The sequence below is a fragment of the Apodemus sylvaticus genome, chromosome 7, assembly GCF_947179515.1.
Source record: "Apodemus sylvaticus chromosome 7, mApoSyl1.1, whole genome shotgun sequence".
NCBI lineage: Eukaryota > Metazoa > Chordata > Mammalia > Rodentia > Muridae > Apodemus > Apodemus sylvaticus.
In genome coordinates, this window is record NC_067478.1 from 130,797,312 (window position 1) to 130,814,475 (window position 17,164).

The window sequence follows — 17,164 nt, forward strand, 5'->3', positions numbered from 1 at the left end:
TTGCATTGAATCTGTATGTTGCTTTTGGCAAGATGGCCATTTTTACTATATTAGTCCTGCCAATCCATGAGCATGGAAGAGTTTTCCATCTTCTGAGGTCTTCTTCAGTTTCCTTCTTCAGAAACCTGAAGATCCTGTCATATAGATCATTCATTTGTTTGGTTAGAGTCAGAACAAGATACTATATTGTTTGTGGCTATTGTGACAGGTGTCATTTCTCTAATTTCTTTCTCATCCTCCTAATTATTTGAGCATAGGAAAGCTACTGATTTTCTTGACTTGATTTTATAATCAGCCACTTTGCTGAAGTTGTTTCTCACCTGTAGGAGTTCTCTGGTGGAGTTTTATGGGTCCCTTAACTATACTATCATATCATCTGCAAATAGTGATAGTTTGACTTCTTCCTTTCCAATTTGTATCCCTTTGACCTCTTCATGTTGTCTAATTGCTCTAGCTAGTACTGCGAGTACAATATTCAAAAGATGGGGGGGGGGCTGTCTCGTCCCTGATTTTAGTGGAATTACTTCAAGCCTCTCCATTTAGTTTGATGTTGGCTACTGGTTTGCTGTATATTGCTTTTACTATGTTTAGGTATGGGGCTTGATTTCCTGTTCTTTCCAAGACTTTTAGCATGAAATGATGCTGAATTTTGTCAAAAGATTTTTCAGCATCTAATGAAATGACCATGTGGTTTTTTTTTCTTTGAGTTTGTTTATGTAGTGGATTGCATTGAAGGATTTCCATATTGAACCATCCCTACATCCCTGGGATGAAGTTTACTTGATCATGGTGAATGATTATTTTGATGTGTTCTTGGATTCAGTTGGCAAGAATTTTATTCAGTTTTTGCATCGATATCCACTAGGGAAATTGATCTGAAGTTCTCTTTCTTTCTTGGATTTTTGTGTGGTTTTGGTAGAAGTGTAATTGTAGCTTCATAGAATGAATTGGGTAGTGTTCCCTCTGTTTTTATTTTGTGGAATATTTTGAAGAGTATTAGTGTTAGGTCTTCTTTGATGTTCTGATAGAATTTTGCACTAAAACCATCTGGTCCTGTACTTTTTTTGGATGGAAGACTTTCAGTGACCACATGATCTATTTGATGCTGATTTAATTTTGGTATTTTGTATCTGTCTAGGAAATTGTCCATTTCCTCCACCTTTTCCAGTTGTGTTGACTATAGGTTTTGGTAGTAACATCTGATAAATTTTTTGAATTTCCTCAGTTTCTATTATTATATCTCCCTTTTCATTTCTGATTTTGTTAATTTGGATGCTGTCTCTGTGCTCTCTGATTAGTCTGGCTAAGGGTTTATCCACCTTGTTGATTTTATGAAAAGAACCAATCCTGGTTTTGTTGATTTTTTTTTATTGTTCTCTTTGTTTCTACTTGAATGATTTCAGCCCTGAGTTTGATGATTTCCTATCTTCTACTCCTCTTGGGTGAATTACCTTCTTTTTATTTGAGGGATTTAAAGAATGCCTCTAAGCTGCTAATGTATGTTATTTCCAGTTTCTTTTTGAAGGCACTCAGGGCTATGAGATTTCCTCTTAGCACTGAATTCATTGTATCCCACAAATTTGGGTATGCTGTGCCTTCATTTTCATTAAATTCTGAAAAGTCTTTGATTTCTTTATTTCTTCCTTGACCAAGTTAACATTGAGTATTGTTTAGCTTCCATGTGTATATGGGCTTTCTATTGTTTTGTTGCTAATGAAGACCACTCTTACTCCATAGTGATCTGATAGGAGGCATGGGATTAGTTCAATATTCTTATATCTGTTGAGGTCTGTCTTGTGACCAATTATATGCTCGTTTTTGGAGAAGCTACCATGAAGTACTGAGAAAAAGGTATATTCTTTTGATTTAGGATGAAATGTTTTATATATATTGGAATATATATATATATATATATTCCAATTGCTCCAAAGCTTCAATTAGTTTCACTGTGTCCCTGTTTAGTTTCTGTTTTCCTGAATGGTTCATTGAGGAGAGTGGAGTGTTGAAGTCACCCCAATTATTTTGTTAGGTGCAATGTGTTCTTTGAGCTTTAGTGGTGTTTCTTTTATGAATGAGGGTGCCCTTGCATTTGGAACACAGATGTTCAGAATTGAGAGTTCTTCTTGGTGGATTTTTCCTTTGACCAGTAAGAAGTGTCCTTCTGTATCCCTTTTGATGACTTTAGGTTGAAAGTCAATTTTATCTGATATTAGAATGGCTACTCCAGCTTATTTCCTGAAACCATTTGCTTGTAAAATTGTTTTCCAGCCTTTTGCTCTGAGGTAGTGTTTGTCTTTGACACTGAGGTGTGTTTCCTGTATGCAGCAAAATGTAGGGTCCTGCTTAGGTATCCAGTTTGTTAGTCTATGTCTTTTTATTGGGAAATTGAGTCCACTGATGTTAAGAGATAGTAAGTAATAGTGATTATTTCTTTCTGTTATTTTTGATGTTATTTTTATGTTAAATAAAGTGGTTATCTACTTTTGGGTTTGAAGAAAGAAGTTTACTTTCTTGGTTTTTCCGGGGTGTAATTTCCCTCCTTGTATTGGCATTTTCCTCCTATTATCCTTTGTAGGGCTGGGTTTGTGCAAATATATTGTATGAATTTGGTTTTATCATGGAATATCTTGGTTTCTCCATCTATGGGGATTGAGAGTTTTGCTGGGTATAGTAGTCTTGGCTTGCATTTGTGCTCTCTTAGAGTCTGCATGAGATCTGCCCTGGATCTTCAAGTTTTCATGGTCTCTGGTGAGAAGTCTGGTGTAATTCTGATAGTTTTTACTTTATATGTTACTTGGCCTTTTTCTCTTACTGACGTTAATATTCTTCCTTTGATTAGTACATTTGGGGTTCGGATTATTATGTGACGGGAGGTATTTCTGTTCTGGTCCAGTCTGTTTGGAGTTCTGCAGGCTTCTTGTATGTTTATGGGCATCTCTCTCTTTAGGTTAGGGAAGTTTTCTTTCAGAATTTTGTTGAAGATATTTGCTGGCCCTTTAAGTTGTAAATATTCACTCTCATCTATACCTATGACCCTTAGGTTTGGTCTTTGCATTGTGTCCTAGATTTCCTGGATGTTTTGGGTTACAGGGTTTTTGCATTTTGCATTTTCTTTGACTGCTGATTCAATGCTTTCTATGGTATCTTCAGCATCTGATATTCTTTCTTCTATCTCTTATATTCTGATGTTAATATTTGCATCTATGACCCCTGATTTCTTCCCAAGGTTTTCTGTCTCCAAAGTTGTCTCCCTTTGTGATTTTTTTTAGTCATTTCTACTTCAGTTTCTAGATCCTGGTTGGCTTTGCTCAATTCTTTCACTTGTTTGTTTCACTTGTGTTTCCCTGTAATTCTTTAAGAGAATTCTGTGTTTCCTCTTTCAGGACTTCTGCCTGTTGACCCAAGTTCTCCTGTATTTCTTTAAGTGATTTTTGCATTTCCTCCTTAGTGGCTTCTATCTTTTGACCCATATTCTCCTGAATTTCTTTAAATGGTTTTTGTGTTTCCCTTGTAAGGGCTTCTACCTTTTGATCCATTTTCTACTGTATTTCTTTAAGAGATTTATTTATGTCCTTCTTGTGTTCCTCTAACAGCATCATGACCATTGATTTTAATTCCAAATCTTATTTTTCTGGTGTGTTGGGATATCCAGGACTTGCTGTTCTTGGAATGTTGGGTTCAGATGCTGCCATATTGCCTTGGTTTCTGTTAGTAATGTTCCTACATTTGCCTTTTGCCATCTGGTCATCTCTGGAGTTAGTTGGTCCTGTTGTCACTGTCGGGTGCTTGAACCTCCTGTAAGCCTATAAGGCTATTTGTGTTCCTCTGGATTCCCTTGGCACAGATTGCTTATGGGCTGCCCTACTCTTGGGTGCCTCTGGAGTCCTGGTGTGCCTTGCCCCAAGCAATGTTATACTCAGGTATAAGTTTTAATCTTCCATCCACAAAGTGACTTGTTTTGTAGCACTAAGTAAAGTTTAAATGAACTTAAGATGGGTAGAGAACAGACTAGTTGAGAAGTTAATCAGCAGGAGGGAAAGTGTATAGAAAAGGGAAAAGCAAAGAATACAAAATATATTGCATAAGTGTATAAAATGTCATAATAATCATATTACCACATATAGATAATAAACACTAAGTCCTCTTTAGAAGTTCATTACTTAATAATGAAATAACAGAAGGTTGCACTGCATTAAGGCATTCTTTTTTGGCATTTAAATAAAAAGATGTGAAGAATGCATTGGAAAGAGTGTAGAAGTAACAAAATACCATTCTTTCCTGGTCTATAACTTTACACTTGATCTTAGCCAAAAGGCCGAGAAGTGATTGGTCTATAACTTTACAAATTCCAATTAACATTACTAAAACCATGGAAGAGCATGCACTGCTAAGTTTTTCTCTACAGTTGGATAAAAGTAGAGGTGTTTTTAATATCTTTACATTTGCAATATTTACCAGATTCTGACACAACAGTGAATAAGAATAAGAAAAAATTCTGTGTGTTTGCAAGCCTGCCAAGTTTATCTAGCTGAATGACACTCAGCAGGTGGCACAAACACTAGAGTCAGAGAAGTGTTTACTGGAACAAAACACGACAGTGGACAAGAGACAGGTACAAATCTCCTGTTACCCATTTAACTCTGTGATAATTAATCTCAATCTAGAAAAGCAGATATCAACTTTTGAAAGATGATTATTTGTCTTTGAAAATGTGAATTCTATTTTTTTCAGTGAAAAGGAAATATAAATTCTAAATTTAATTTTGTGGATGAAGCCCCAGCACCACTTTGACAATAATTAGAAATGTAATTGTGGTGTGTTTATAAGGCAAAATAACAGGAATATTTACCATGTCAAAATTCGTGATTGAGAGTATTTCATTCCCCTGATGGTAGATAGTTCAAACTTGGAGTTTGAAGCATATGAATGACAATTTGTTTGTGTGTGTGTGTGTGTGTGTGTGTGTGTGTGTGTAACAGCAGCATCAATCACTGAACCTAACACTTCACCCTACCATTAGCCCTACCCCCTTAAGCACAGTAACTACCTTGTTTTAATGGGAGATTCTAGTCCTGTATAATTTTACTAAGCTGGAGACTAAATCAGACATGTTAACTTTGCCTACAAAAAAATCTTAGGAGGAAAGTGATATAGAGTAAACATTTAATCAATAATAAATTATCATTACTTCTTAAATTTACATTATTTTAAGAAATAGCTTAAAGTTTTCTCTACTGTTGGGGAAGCTCTTCTACCTGAAATGAGATGATTAAAGAGAAATTGGGAACCTTGTTTTTGAAACCCTGTTTTAAATGCTTCAAAATTATTAGTTCAGTTCTTGCACTATCTCTAAAGGTCCTTCAACATTAGTTATAGTGTTTTAGACAGTGTCTCCCTATGTACAACCCATTCAGGGTTGCTTGAACTCTAAGCTATGCTTAAGGCTCCTTGTATTATAAATATGTACAAAGCTTTCTTTTTTTAAGTCTTTATTACTTTTTTATTTGATATATTCTTTATTTATATTTCAAATGACTTCCTCTTTCCTGGATCCCCCCTTCCCAAAAGTTTCATAAGCCTTCTTCCATTCTCTAGTTCCCCAATCCACCCCTTCCCACTTCCCTGTCCTGGTATTCCCCTACACTACTTCACTGAGCCTTTCCAGGACCATGGGTCTCTCCTTCCTTCTTCTTTGGCAATATTTGATATGTGAATTGTGTCTTGCGTATTCCAAGCTTCTAGGATAATATCTGCTTATCACTGAGTACATACCATGAGTGTTCATTTGAGACTGGGTTACCTCACATAGGATGATGTTCCCCAGCTCCATCCATTTGTCTAAGAATTTCATGAATTCATTGTTTCTAATGGATTCATAGTACTCCATTGTGTATATATACCACATTTTCTGTATCCATTCCTCCACCGAGGGACATCTGGGTTCTTTCCAGCTTCTGGCTATTAAATATAGGGCTTCTGTAAATATAGTGGAGCATGTATCCTTATTGCATGCCAGGGAATCCTATGGGTATATGCCCAGGAGTGGTATAGCTGGGTTATCCAGAAATATCATTCTCAGTTTTCTGAGGAACCACCAGACTGATTTTGAGAGTCGTAGTAACAGGTTGCAACCCCATCAGAAGTGGAGGAGGGTTCCTCTTTCTCCACATCCTCACCACCACCTGTTTTCTCCTGAGTTTTTGATCTTAGCCATTCTGACTGGTGTGAGGTAAAATCTCAGAGTTGTTTTGATTTGCATTTCCCTGATGACTAAGTATACTGAACATTTCTTATGGTCTTTCTCAGCCATTCAAAATTCTTCATGTGAAAATTCTTTCTTTAGCTCTGTATCCCATGTTTTAATGGGGTTATTTGGTCCTCTGGAGTCTCCCTTCTTGAGTTCTTTGTATATTTTGTATATAAGCCCTCTGTGAGATGTAAAGTTGGTAAAGATCTTTTCCTAATTTGTTGCTTGCCGTTTCGTCCTTTTGACAGTGTCCTTTGCCTTACAAAAATTTTGTAATTTTATGAGTCCCATTTGTCAATTCTTGATCTTAGAGCATGAGCCATTGGTGTTCTGTTCAGGAACCCTTTTGCCCATGTCCTTAAGGGTCTTCCCCAGTTTCTTTTCTATTAGTTTCAGTGTGTGTGGTTTTATGTGGAGGTTCTTGATCCATGTGGATTTGAGCTTAGTCCAAGGAGATAAGAATGGATGAAGTTGCATTCTTTTGCATGCTGACCTCCAGTTGAACCAGCACCATTTGTCGAAAAAGCTATCTTTTTTCCACTGGATGGTTGTAGTTCCCTTGTCAAAGATCAAGTGGCCATAATTCTGTAGGTTCATTTCCGGGTCTTCAATTCTATTCCATTGATCTACTTGCCTGTCACTGTACGAATACCATGCAGTTTTTAACATAATTGCTCTGTAGTACTGCTTGAGGTGGGGGATAATGATTCCCCCAGAAGTTCTTTTACTGTTGAGGATACTTTTAGCTATCCTGGGTTTTTTGTTATTCCAGATGAATTTGAGAATTGTTCTTTCTTAGTCTATGAAAAATTGAGTTGGGATTTTGAGGGGGATTGCATTGAATCTGTATAATGCTTTTGACAAGATGGCCATTTTTACTATATTAATCCTGCCAATCCATGAGCATGGAAGATTTTTCCATTTTCTGAAGTCTTCTTTGATTTTCTTCTTCAGAGACCTGAAGTTCTTCTCATACAGATCTTTCACTTATTTGGTTAGAGTCAAACCAAGATACATTATATTGTTTGTGGATATTGTGAAGGGTGTCATTTTCTTATTTTCTTTCTCAGCCTGTTTATCCTTTGAGGATAAGAAGGCTACTGATTTGCTTGAGATAATTTTATATCCAATCACTTTGCTGAAGTTGTTTCTCAGCTGTAGGAGTTCTCTAGTGAAGTTTTTTGGGTCGCTTAAGTATACAATCAGATCATCTGCAAACAGTGATAATTTGACTTCATCCTTTCCCATTTGTTTCCTTTTGACCTCCTTTTGTTGTCTAGTTGCTCTAGCTAGAACTTCAAGTACTATACTGAATAAGTATAGAGAGAGGGGGCAGCCTTGTCCAGTCCCTGATTTTAGTGGGATTTCTCCAAGTTTCTCTCCTTTTAATTTGATTTTGGCTACAGGTTTGATGTATATTGCTTTTATTATGTCTAGGTATGGGCCTTGAATTCTTGTTCTTTCCAAGACCGTTAACATAAAAGGATGCTGAATTTTATCAAATACCTTTTCAGAATCTAACGAAATGACTATGTGTTTTTTCTTTGAGTTTGTTTATGTAGTGGATTACATTGATGGATTTCCGTATATTGAACCATCCATGCATCCCTGGGATGAAGCCTACTTGATCATGGAAAATGATTGTTTTGATGTGTTCTTGGATTTGGTTGACAAAAATTATATTTAGTATTTTTGCATCAATATTCATAAGGAATTGGTCAGTTTTGGAGAAGGTACCATGAGGTGCTGAGAAGAAGGTATATTCTATTGATTTAGGATGAAATGTTCTATGGATATATATTAAAACAATATGGTCCAAAACTTCTGCTGTTTCACTGTGACTCCGTGTAGTTTGTGTTTCCCTGATCTGTCTATTGAAGACAGTGGGGTGTTTAAGTCGCCCACAATTATTGTGTGGTGTGAGATGTGTGCTTTAAGCTTTAGTAAGGTTTCCTTTATGAATGCTGGTACCCTTGTAGTTGGGTCATAGATGTTCAAGATTGAGAGTTCTTCCTGGTAGATTTTTCCTTTGATGAGTATAACGTGTCCTTCTGTATCTTTTGTGATGACTTTTGGGTGAAAATCTATTTTATCAGATATTAGAATGGCTACTCCAGCTTGTTTCCTGGGAGTATTTGCTTGGAGAAATGTTTTCCAGCCTTTTACTCTTAGGTAGTGTTTGTCTTTGACACTGTGATGTGTTTACAGTATGCATCATAATGTTGGATTCTGTTTACAAATCCAATTTGCTAGTCTATTTCTTTTTATTGGGGAATTAAGTCCATTGATGTTAACAGATATTAAGGAATAGTGATTGTTGCTTCCTGCTATTTTGATGCAATTTTTATGTTTGTATGGTTATCTTCTTTTGGGTTTATTGAAAGAATACTTTCTTGCTTTTGTGTGTGTGTAGTTTCCCTTCCTTTGTTGTTGTTTTCCATTCATTATCTTTTGAAGGGCTGGATTTGTGGGAAGATACTGTGTAAATTTGTTTTTATCATGAAAAACCTAAGTTTCTCCATTTATGGTAATTGTGTGATTTTAAATCCAAATCTTGCTTTCTTGGTGTTTTGGGGGTATCCAGGACTTGCTGCTGTGGGAGAATTGGATTCAGTTGGTGCCACGTTGCCTTGATTTCTGTCCCCACATTTGCCTTTTGCCATCAGGTTATCTCTGGTGTTAGGTGGGCCTGCTGTCACTGGCTGGAGCTTGCCCCTCCTGTGTGTGTGCTGCAGGCCTATCAGCAACCCTGGGTGAGCTGCTTTCCCCTGACACAAATTGCTGTGGTGCTGCCAAGTTCCTGGGTGCAGGTGGAGTTCTGGTGGAGTGTGTCCCAAGTGATCCTCTGGTGAAACCTGCCTGCCAATCTGTTGCACAGTCACAGAAGCAAAGATGGCGACCAAGACCCACTCTCTTGGGTATGTAGCTCTGTGGCCCTGATCAGCTCTGGATGCAGGCTATTCTGGCTGTCTCCTCCTCATGGCTACTTGGTGTATAGCTGGCTTCCTGTGCAGCTTAGAGATGGGGTTCTGTGGCCAAGGGATCTTCTGATCTGTAGGGCCAGTCTCACCTGTGCGTGCTGCCTCCTCTTGCTGGCTCCTGGGTGTGTAGCTGGCTTCTTGTGCTACTTGGAGATGGCATGCTGTGGCAGAGGGTGATCCAGATCTGGAGGCAGAAACCAGAAGGCTCTTGCCAATGGCCTCAGGACTGGATCCTCCAATCTACAGGGCTGGTCTCACTTATGCAGGCTGCCTCCTCCTCATTTGCTGCTGTGTGTATCCAAAACTTTCCAATTGTTAGACACTGGTTGTTAGTTGAAAACCCTCCTGGTTTTTCTGTGACAAATGAGTACTGGTAGAAAAGATATATGATTTTGTGCCAACAGTAATGTCTAATGTTTGTATTTCTAGCACTTGGGAAGCTGAGATAGGAAAAATTTCTGAAGTTCAAGGTTAGACTAGACTATAGAGTAAGAGCCTATGTCAAAGAAAACAAAAATGGTGTTCAAAATTTCAGAGCTTTATGTGATAATCAAAGATTGTCAAAATGTCATTTGATAGTTTCAAAATTTAAAGAATTTAAAGATATATAAATATTACCTTAGAACTAGATAAGGTAATATTTAGAACTGAATCTAGTGGGTTAGGGTTAGGGTTAGGGTTAGGGTTAGGGTTAGGGTTAGGGTTAGGGTTAGAATATAGAACTGAATCTAGTTTATCTGAATCTGTAGCTTTATTTTCAATGAAATATTTTTTAATTCTCATAAAATATATCTATTTACTTGTATTGCTGAAAATATATCATATTAAAATTCTCAAATGTAAGTTTTAGACAATCTAATAAAATTCTCTTAAACCATTCAAGATGAAGCATACACCTAGAAAGTATGCAGTTTTCAAAAGAAAATATTTTGCAACACTAGATCAGTGATCATTTTATTTATAGCATAAAAACTAAACCACCTCAAGCCAAAAATATCTAGTTCAATTGTTTTTAATTGAAAGTCTTTCCTTTTTAGATCCATCTTCCAGTAAAAGTAGAAAAATTATCATAAGTGGGATGAAATAATTATAAATCACATATGTAAAATTCCTGCTATTCAGACTAAAAGATAATAGGAGAGAACAATTCAGTATTAGAAACAGACAATTTTGAGAACATAATTTACAAGGGATATATTCACGGGTCGCTTAAATGATTTGAAGCAATGGTTGACATAAGTAGTCATACAGGAACATTTTTTAAAACAAGAGAAATCCTGATGTTTCTGGTCACTAGCCTAGTTCTGAAAAAACACAAGCTCCAGAGAAAGCCAGTCTCAGAGGTTTAGTACGGTCAAGAGCAAGACCATATCCTTCATTCACATGGACATCCACATATGTATATACACTAATATAAATACACAAGCAGAATAAAAATAAAGTAATAACTCTGGTTTAAAAAAAATCCAGAAATGACTAACAGAAGTGGTAGTAAGGGTGGATTGGCTGGTTTTATAACTTGATACAAGTTAGAGTCATGAGAGTAGAAGTCCATTAAGAAAATGCTTCCATAAGATACAGCTGTAAAGAATTTTTGTAATTAATGATTAGTAGAGGAAGGCTCACCTATACTAGGGGTTCCATTTCCAGACTGGTGGTTCTGGGTTCTATAAAAAAGAGGCTAAGTAAGCAATGGATATTAAGCAAGTAAGCAGCACCCTCTATGGCCTCTATATCAGCTTCATTCTCCAGGTTCCTCCCATATTTGAGTTCCTGTCCTGACTTCCTTTGGTAATGGACATCAATGTAGAGGTATAATCTGTATAAACCCTTTCCTCTTTTGTTTTTTGTTCATGGTGTTTCATTGCAGCAGTAGAAATATTAACTTGGACAGTGGGATAAATAATTTGAAAATAAAATTTTGAGGCACTTTATCTTTTCAGAAATTTGGATCACCACATATTTGTGCATGAAATCATTGCACATTTGTACAGGAGGATTTTTTTCATGTGTATGAAACACAATCTATAGTCAAAGATATGATGTTGGTTTTGAATTTTAAAAGATGCTGACAGCTAGTCTTAAATATCATTTCAGCAAGTGTTATGTAAAGCTGCTTTTACACTACTGTGTTTAATTGCATCTGTCTTTATATATACAGTTATAGTTATAGTCATTTATAGTTAGAGAGAGAGAAGAACAAGAACAAGAACAAGAAGAAGAAGAACAAGAAGAACAAGAACAAGAAGAAGAAGAACAAGAAGAAGAAGAACAAGAACAAGAACAAAAACAAGAAGAAGAAGAAGAAGAAGAAGAAGAAGAAGAAGAAGAAGAAGAAGAAGAAGAAGAAGAAGAAGAAGAAGAACAAGAAGAAGAAGAAGAAGAAGAAGAACAAGAAGAAGAAGAAGAAGAAGAAGAACAAGAAGAAGAAGAAGAAGAAGAAGAAGAAGAAGAAGAAGAAGAAGAAGAAGAAGAAGAAGAAGAAGAAGAAGAAGAACAAGAAGAAGAAGAAGAAGAAGAACAAGAAGAACAAGAAGAAGAACAAGAAGAAGAAGAACAAGAAGAAGAAGAAGAAGAAGAAGAAGAAGAAGAAGAAGAAGAAGAAGAAGAAGAAGAAGAAGAAGAACAAGAAGAAGAACAAGAACAAGAAGAAGAACAAGAACAAGAACAAGAAGAACAAGAAGAAGAACAAGAACAAGAAGAAGAACAAGAACAAGAAGAACAAGAACAAGAAGAACAAGAAGAAGAACAAGAACAGGAAGAATAAGAATAAGAACAAGAACAAGAACAAGAAGAACAAGAACAAGAAGAAGGAAAAGAAGAAGAACAACAAGAAGAAGAAGAACAAGAACAAGAAGAGCAAAAAGAAGAAGAACAAAAACAAGAAGAACTAGAACAAGAAGAAGAACAAGAAGAACAAGAAGAAGAACAAGAAGAAGAACAAGAAGAAGAACAAGAAGAAGAACAAGAAGAACAAGAACAAGAAAAATAAGATGAAAATTTAAACTGGATCGAACATGTTAATGTAAAGCCCAAAACATTAAAACTGCTAAAAGGAAACTTAGGGAAAATGCCCTCAATGTAATTCTAAAATTTGCAACACAGTTAAGGACTTATTGTGGAGGATTCTACTCATGTTTAAGAGTCACCAGAATTGACAAACGGTATTCAAGAAATTACAAAGCTTAGATATAACAAAGGGAACCATGCCAGAGTAAAGAGGCATCTTAGGAAAAACACATTGGTTCCTGTACATGATTCAGGAGATTTGTACTACATAAAATACTGGGAAAAAACCTAAATGCCTTAAATACCAAACATCATCCAATTGAAAAATGAACCTTATAGACAGTTTTTAAAGCAAGAATTCAAATGACCAACACATCTTTGTAGAAGTGTTCTAGATCCTTACCAGAGAAGAAATGAAAACTAAAACCAATTAGAGATTCAATCTTGGCAATGTTAGAATGACTATTATCAAGAAAATCAAGGAAAAGCTATGATGGCTAGAATATGAAGAAATAAAATCACATATTTACTAATGATGGGATTGTAAACTAGTATATCTATGCTAGAAGCTCATTATAGAATGTCATGGTGTATACCTGAAAGAATCAAATCCAACATACTACAGAAAAACCTGTATTATTCACCATAGCCAAAATATACAACTAGACTAGGCACCAATCAACATACAACAATGTGGCACATATTTACAACAAAGTTTCAATTATCTGTAAAGTAAATTGAAATGGTGGCACTTTTAGGTAAATCAGAGGACTATAGAACTCTTTATCAAAGAGAGACTAAGAAAGGAAAATATGACCAGCTCTCACTAATTTGTGATATCAAGATTTAAATTATGGGTGGTTTGGGGGTAGTTGTGTGAGTGTATACACTTGTGCCATACATCAGCTCACACATACATGCACACACATTATGAACACAGTTCAAGACAAGATCTTTAAAAGGTGGGGTAAGTAAAAGAATGCCTAATGAAATAGTTGTGACCTGAAAGCAGAAGGAAGACTATTGACAGGAACAAAAAAGATCATCCACCAAGTTGGGGATTAGAGTCATGGAAATGTGACTAGTGAAGTGGAAGAAATAAGAGAAGAGTACACTGACACACTCAATCGTAAGTATATGCAATGCCAAAACAATACATATCGTATTGACTGCTAACATAAAGAAGTATTTGAAGAAAAATAAAGATTACTAAAATGTGTCCCCAAATTAACACAAAAATAGATATATTTATTTGTTTATTACTTTTATTGATAAAACATAATATAAGTATAAAAATATCTATAACCTCTTAATCTAGAGAAAATCATTTAATAACCCCATGTTTTTGTTTCATAAACATCATGTATACAAAATAAATGTATGTGTTTCTATTCATTTGATATGCTTGATATGTTGGAATTATATATCTTATATGATTCAGATAACTTTCCTTTACATTTTACTCAAACTTTACATAGTTTTTCAGTCACATAATAATGAGAAAAAAATAGAGTTGGACTCTAGTTTTGTAGTTAATTTATTTTCTAAAAAATCATCAAATAAGAAAATTTAGTCTGAGTTAATTTTAAGTGGAATTATTACTTTAGCACATAAAGTTTACATACTTTAAAATTTTTCTTGGAATATACTCAGAATGAGGGTTACTTCATCAGAAGTTAAGGACATTATTTACATATGTGATAGACTATTTCTTTTAGGAATGTGTTAAACAAATTGGGACAATTTCCTTGTTTTATGGAGCATAAATCTCAAGATTTTTAGTAGGTTTCTTTATTTAGCTAATAATTATCTCAAGAGTTTGCTTTCAACTTATATAATTATACATAAAATATTTTACCCTGCTTTATTTCTTTTCTTTATGCACAACCATTATGTTAGTATAAGAAACCCTGCTGTCTGGATTAAATAAAGAAATGCTTCAGTCCTTAGATTGGATTTAGAAATTACTTTGTTCTGGATAAAGACTTATAGTCACTTAAATATAAACTGTTTATACTTTCTCTCTTGATTAGAAAAGTAATGTGCACCTTAAGATGTTTTAAAGTAATAAAAATTTAAACACACAAGAATACATAAACATCTATCGTGTCTGCCTCATGTAGTACAAATATTCTAAGTATATTTTATTTTTATTCTCATATTCTACTTTTATCTTATTTCTGTTTTCCATAAAAAACACTATCACATATTAATTATGTTATCAATAAATATTTTATAAATATCATATCAATAGCCTTTCAAAATATACACTTGAATTGACAGTTTCTGTAACCATTAAGCAGCTGAAATGCTTTTATTTTTTCCCAAAATCAAAGAGAAAATATATTTCTAAACATAAACCATATGAACTATTTATTGCTTTCTTCATAACAGAAGATTAGAGTCCAAGAAAGGAAACTAACAACTTGAGAGATTCATGAAGTTGTAACCGTTCTGTGTCATTTCATGGTGTAGACTCCTTATCATAATGTCACCCAGTACTAAATACCAAACACAAAGCACATTGATAAATGTGAATATAAAATAACTATGGGTTTTGTTTACATTTCTTGGGTTATTGCAACACTTAAATATTTTGGTTTTGGTCTTGTCATATTTATGGATGTGTTCTATAATGCAATGATTTATTTTCTTATTTTAAAATATTTTATTGAATATATTATTCACTTACATTTCAAATGCTATACCCATTCCCTGTTTACCCCACTTCCCAGAAAATCCCCAACCCGTCCTCCCACCCCCTGCCTCCAAGAAGATACCCATAAATCCAACCCACTCCCACCTACCCCCCTCAATTTCCCCATGCTGGGGCATCTAGCAAGCCTTCATATGATCAAGGATCTCTCCTCCCACCAAAGCCCAACAAGGCATTCTTCCACTGCAATTGCAGCTGGAACCATGTGGATCTCTTTATTGATGGCTTAGTCCCTGGGGACCCTAGGGGTCTGGTTGGCCAACATCCTCATTCTTCCCATGGAGGCTAGAAAGCCCTTCAGCTCCTCCAGTCCTCCCTCCAACTCCTCCATTGAGGACACCACACTCAGCCCAATGGTTGCCTGCTAGCATCTTCCTCTGTATCTGTAAGGCTCTGGCAGAGCCCCTCAGAAGACAACAATGACAGGCTCCATTCTGCATGCACTTCTTGTCAACTATAATAGTGTCAGGGTTTGGTGAGGGTATATAGGCTGAATCCCAAGGTAGGACAGTCTCTGGGTGGCCTTTCCTTCAGTATCTGTGCCAAACATTGTCTCCATAATTGCTCCTGTGAGTATTTTGTTATCTTTCTCAGAAAACTGAAGCACCCACACTTTGGTCTTCCTTCTTGAGCTTAGTGTGGTCTGTGAGTTGTATCTTCTATATTCTGATTTTTGGCTAATGTCCACTTATCAGTGAGTGCATACCATGTGTGTTTTTTTTGTGATTGGATTACCTCACTCAGGATGGAAATTTATAGTTTCATCTATTTGTCTAAGAATTTCATGAAGTCATTGTTTTTTATAGCTGAGTAGTACTCCATTGTGAAAATATACCATGTATTCTGTATCCATTGAAGGACATCTGGGTTCTTTCCAGCTTCTGGCTATTATAAATAAGGCTGCTATAAATATAGTGGAGCATGTGTCCATATTACATGCTGTAGCATATTCTGGGTATATGCCCAGAAGTGGTATAGCTGGGTCCTCCAGTAGTACTATGTCTAATTTTCTGAAGAACCATGAACCTGATTTCCAGAGTGGTTGTACCAGCTTGCAATCCCACCAAAAATGGAGGAGTGTTTCTCTTTCTCCAAAACATTGGAGCATCTGCTATCCCTTGAGTTTTTCCTCTTAGCTGTTCTGAAAGTATGACATAGAGTCTCAAGGTTGTTTTGGTTTGAATTTCCCTTATTACTAAGGATGCTGAACATTTCTTTCAGTGTTTCACAGCCATTCGAGTTTCCTCAATTGAGAATTTTCTGTTTAGCTCTGCATACCATTTTTTAATTGGGTTATTTGACTCTGGAATATAACTTCTAGAGTTCTGTGTGCACATTGAATATTAGCCCTCTATCAGATGTAGAACTGGAAAAGATCTTTTCCCAATCTGTTGGTTGCCATTTTGTCCTATTGACAGTGTCCTTTGCCTTACAGAAGCTTTGAAGTTTTATGAGTTCCCATTTGTTGATTCTTGTTCTTAGAGCATAAGCCATTGAAGGTCTGTTCAGGAAATCTTCCCCTGTGCCCATATGTTAAAGGCCCTTCCCCACTTTCTACTCTATAAGCTTCAGTGTATCTAGTTTATCTTGATCCACTTGTACGTGAGCTTTGTACAAGGAGATAGGAATGGGTAAAATTGCATTTTTCTACATCATGACCTCCAGTTGATGCAGCACCATTTGTTAAAAATGCTGTCATTTTTCCACTGGATGTTTTTAGCTCCTTTGTGAAATCTCAATTGACCATATGTGTGTGGGTTCATTTCTGGGTCTTCAAATCTATTCCATTGATCTTTGTGCCTGTCTCTGTACCACTACCATATAGTTTTTATCATTACTGTTCTGTAGTAGAGCTTGAGGTCAGGGATGGTGAATCCCCCAGAAGTTCTTTTGCTGTGGAGAATAATTTTCACTATCCTGTGTTATTTGTTTTTCCAAATGAATTTGCAGATTGCTCTTTCTAGCTCTATGAAGAATTGATTTGGAATTTTGATGGGAAATGCATTGAATCTGTAGATTGCTTTCAGCAAGATGACCGTTTTTACTATATTAATCTTGTCAATCCATGAGCAAGGGAGATCGTTCCATCTTCTGAGATCTTCTTTGATTTCTTTCTTCAGAGGCTTGAAGTTCTTGTCATACAGATCTTTCACTTGTTTGGACAGAGTTTCACCAAGGTATGTAATATTATTTGTGCCTATTGTGAAGGGT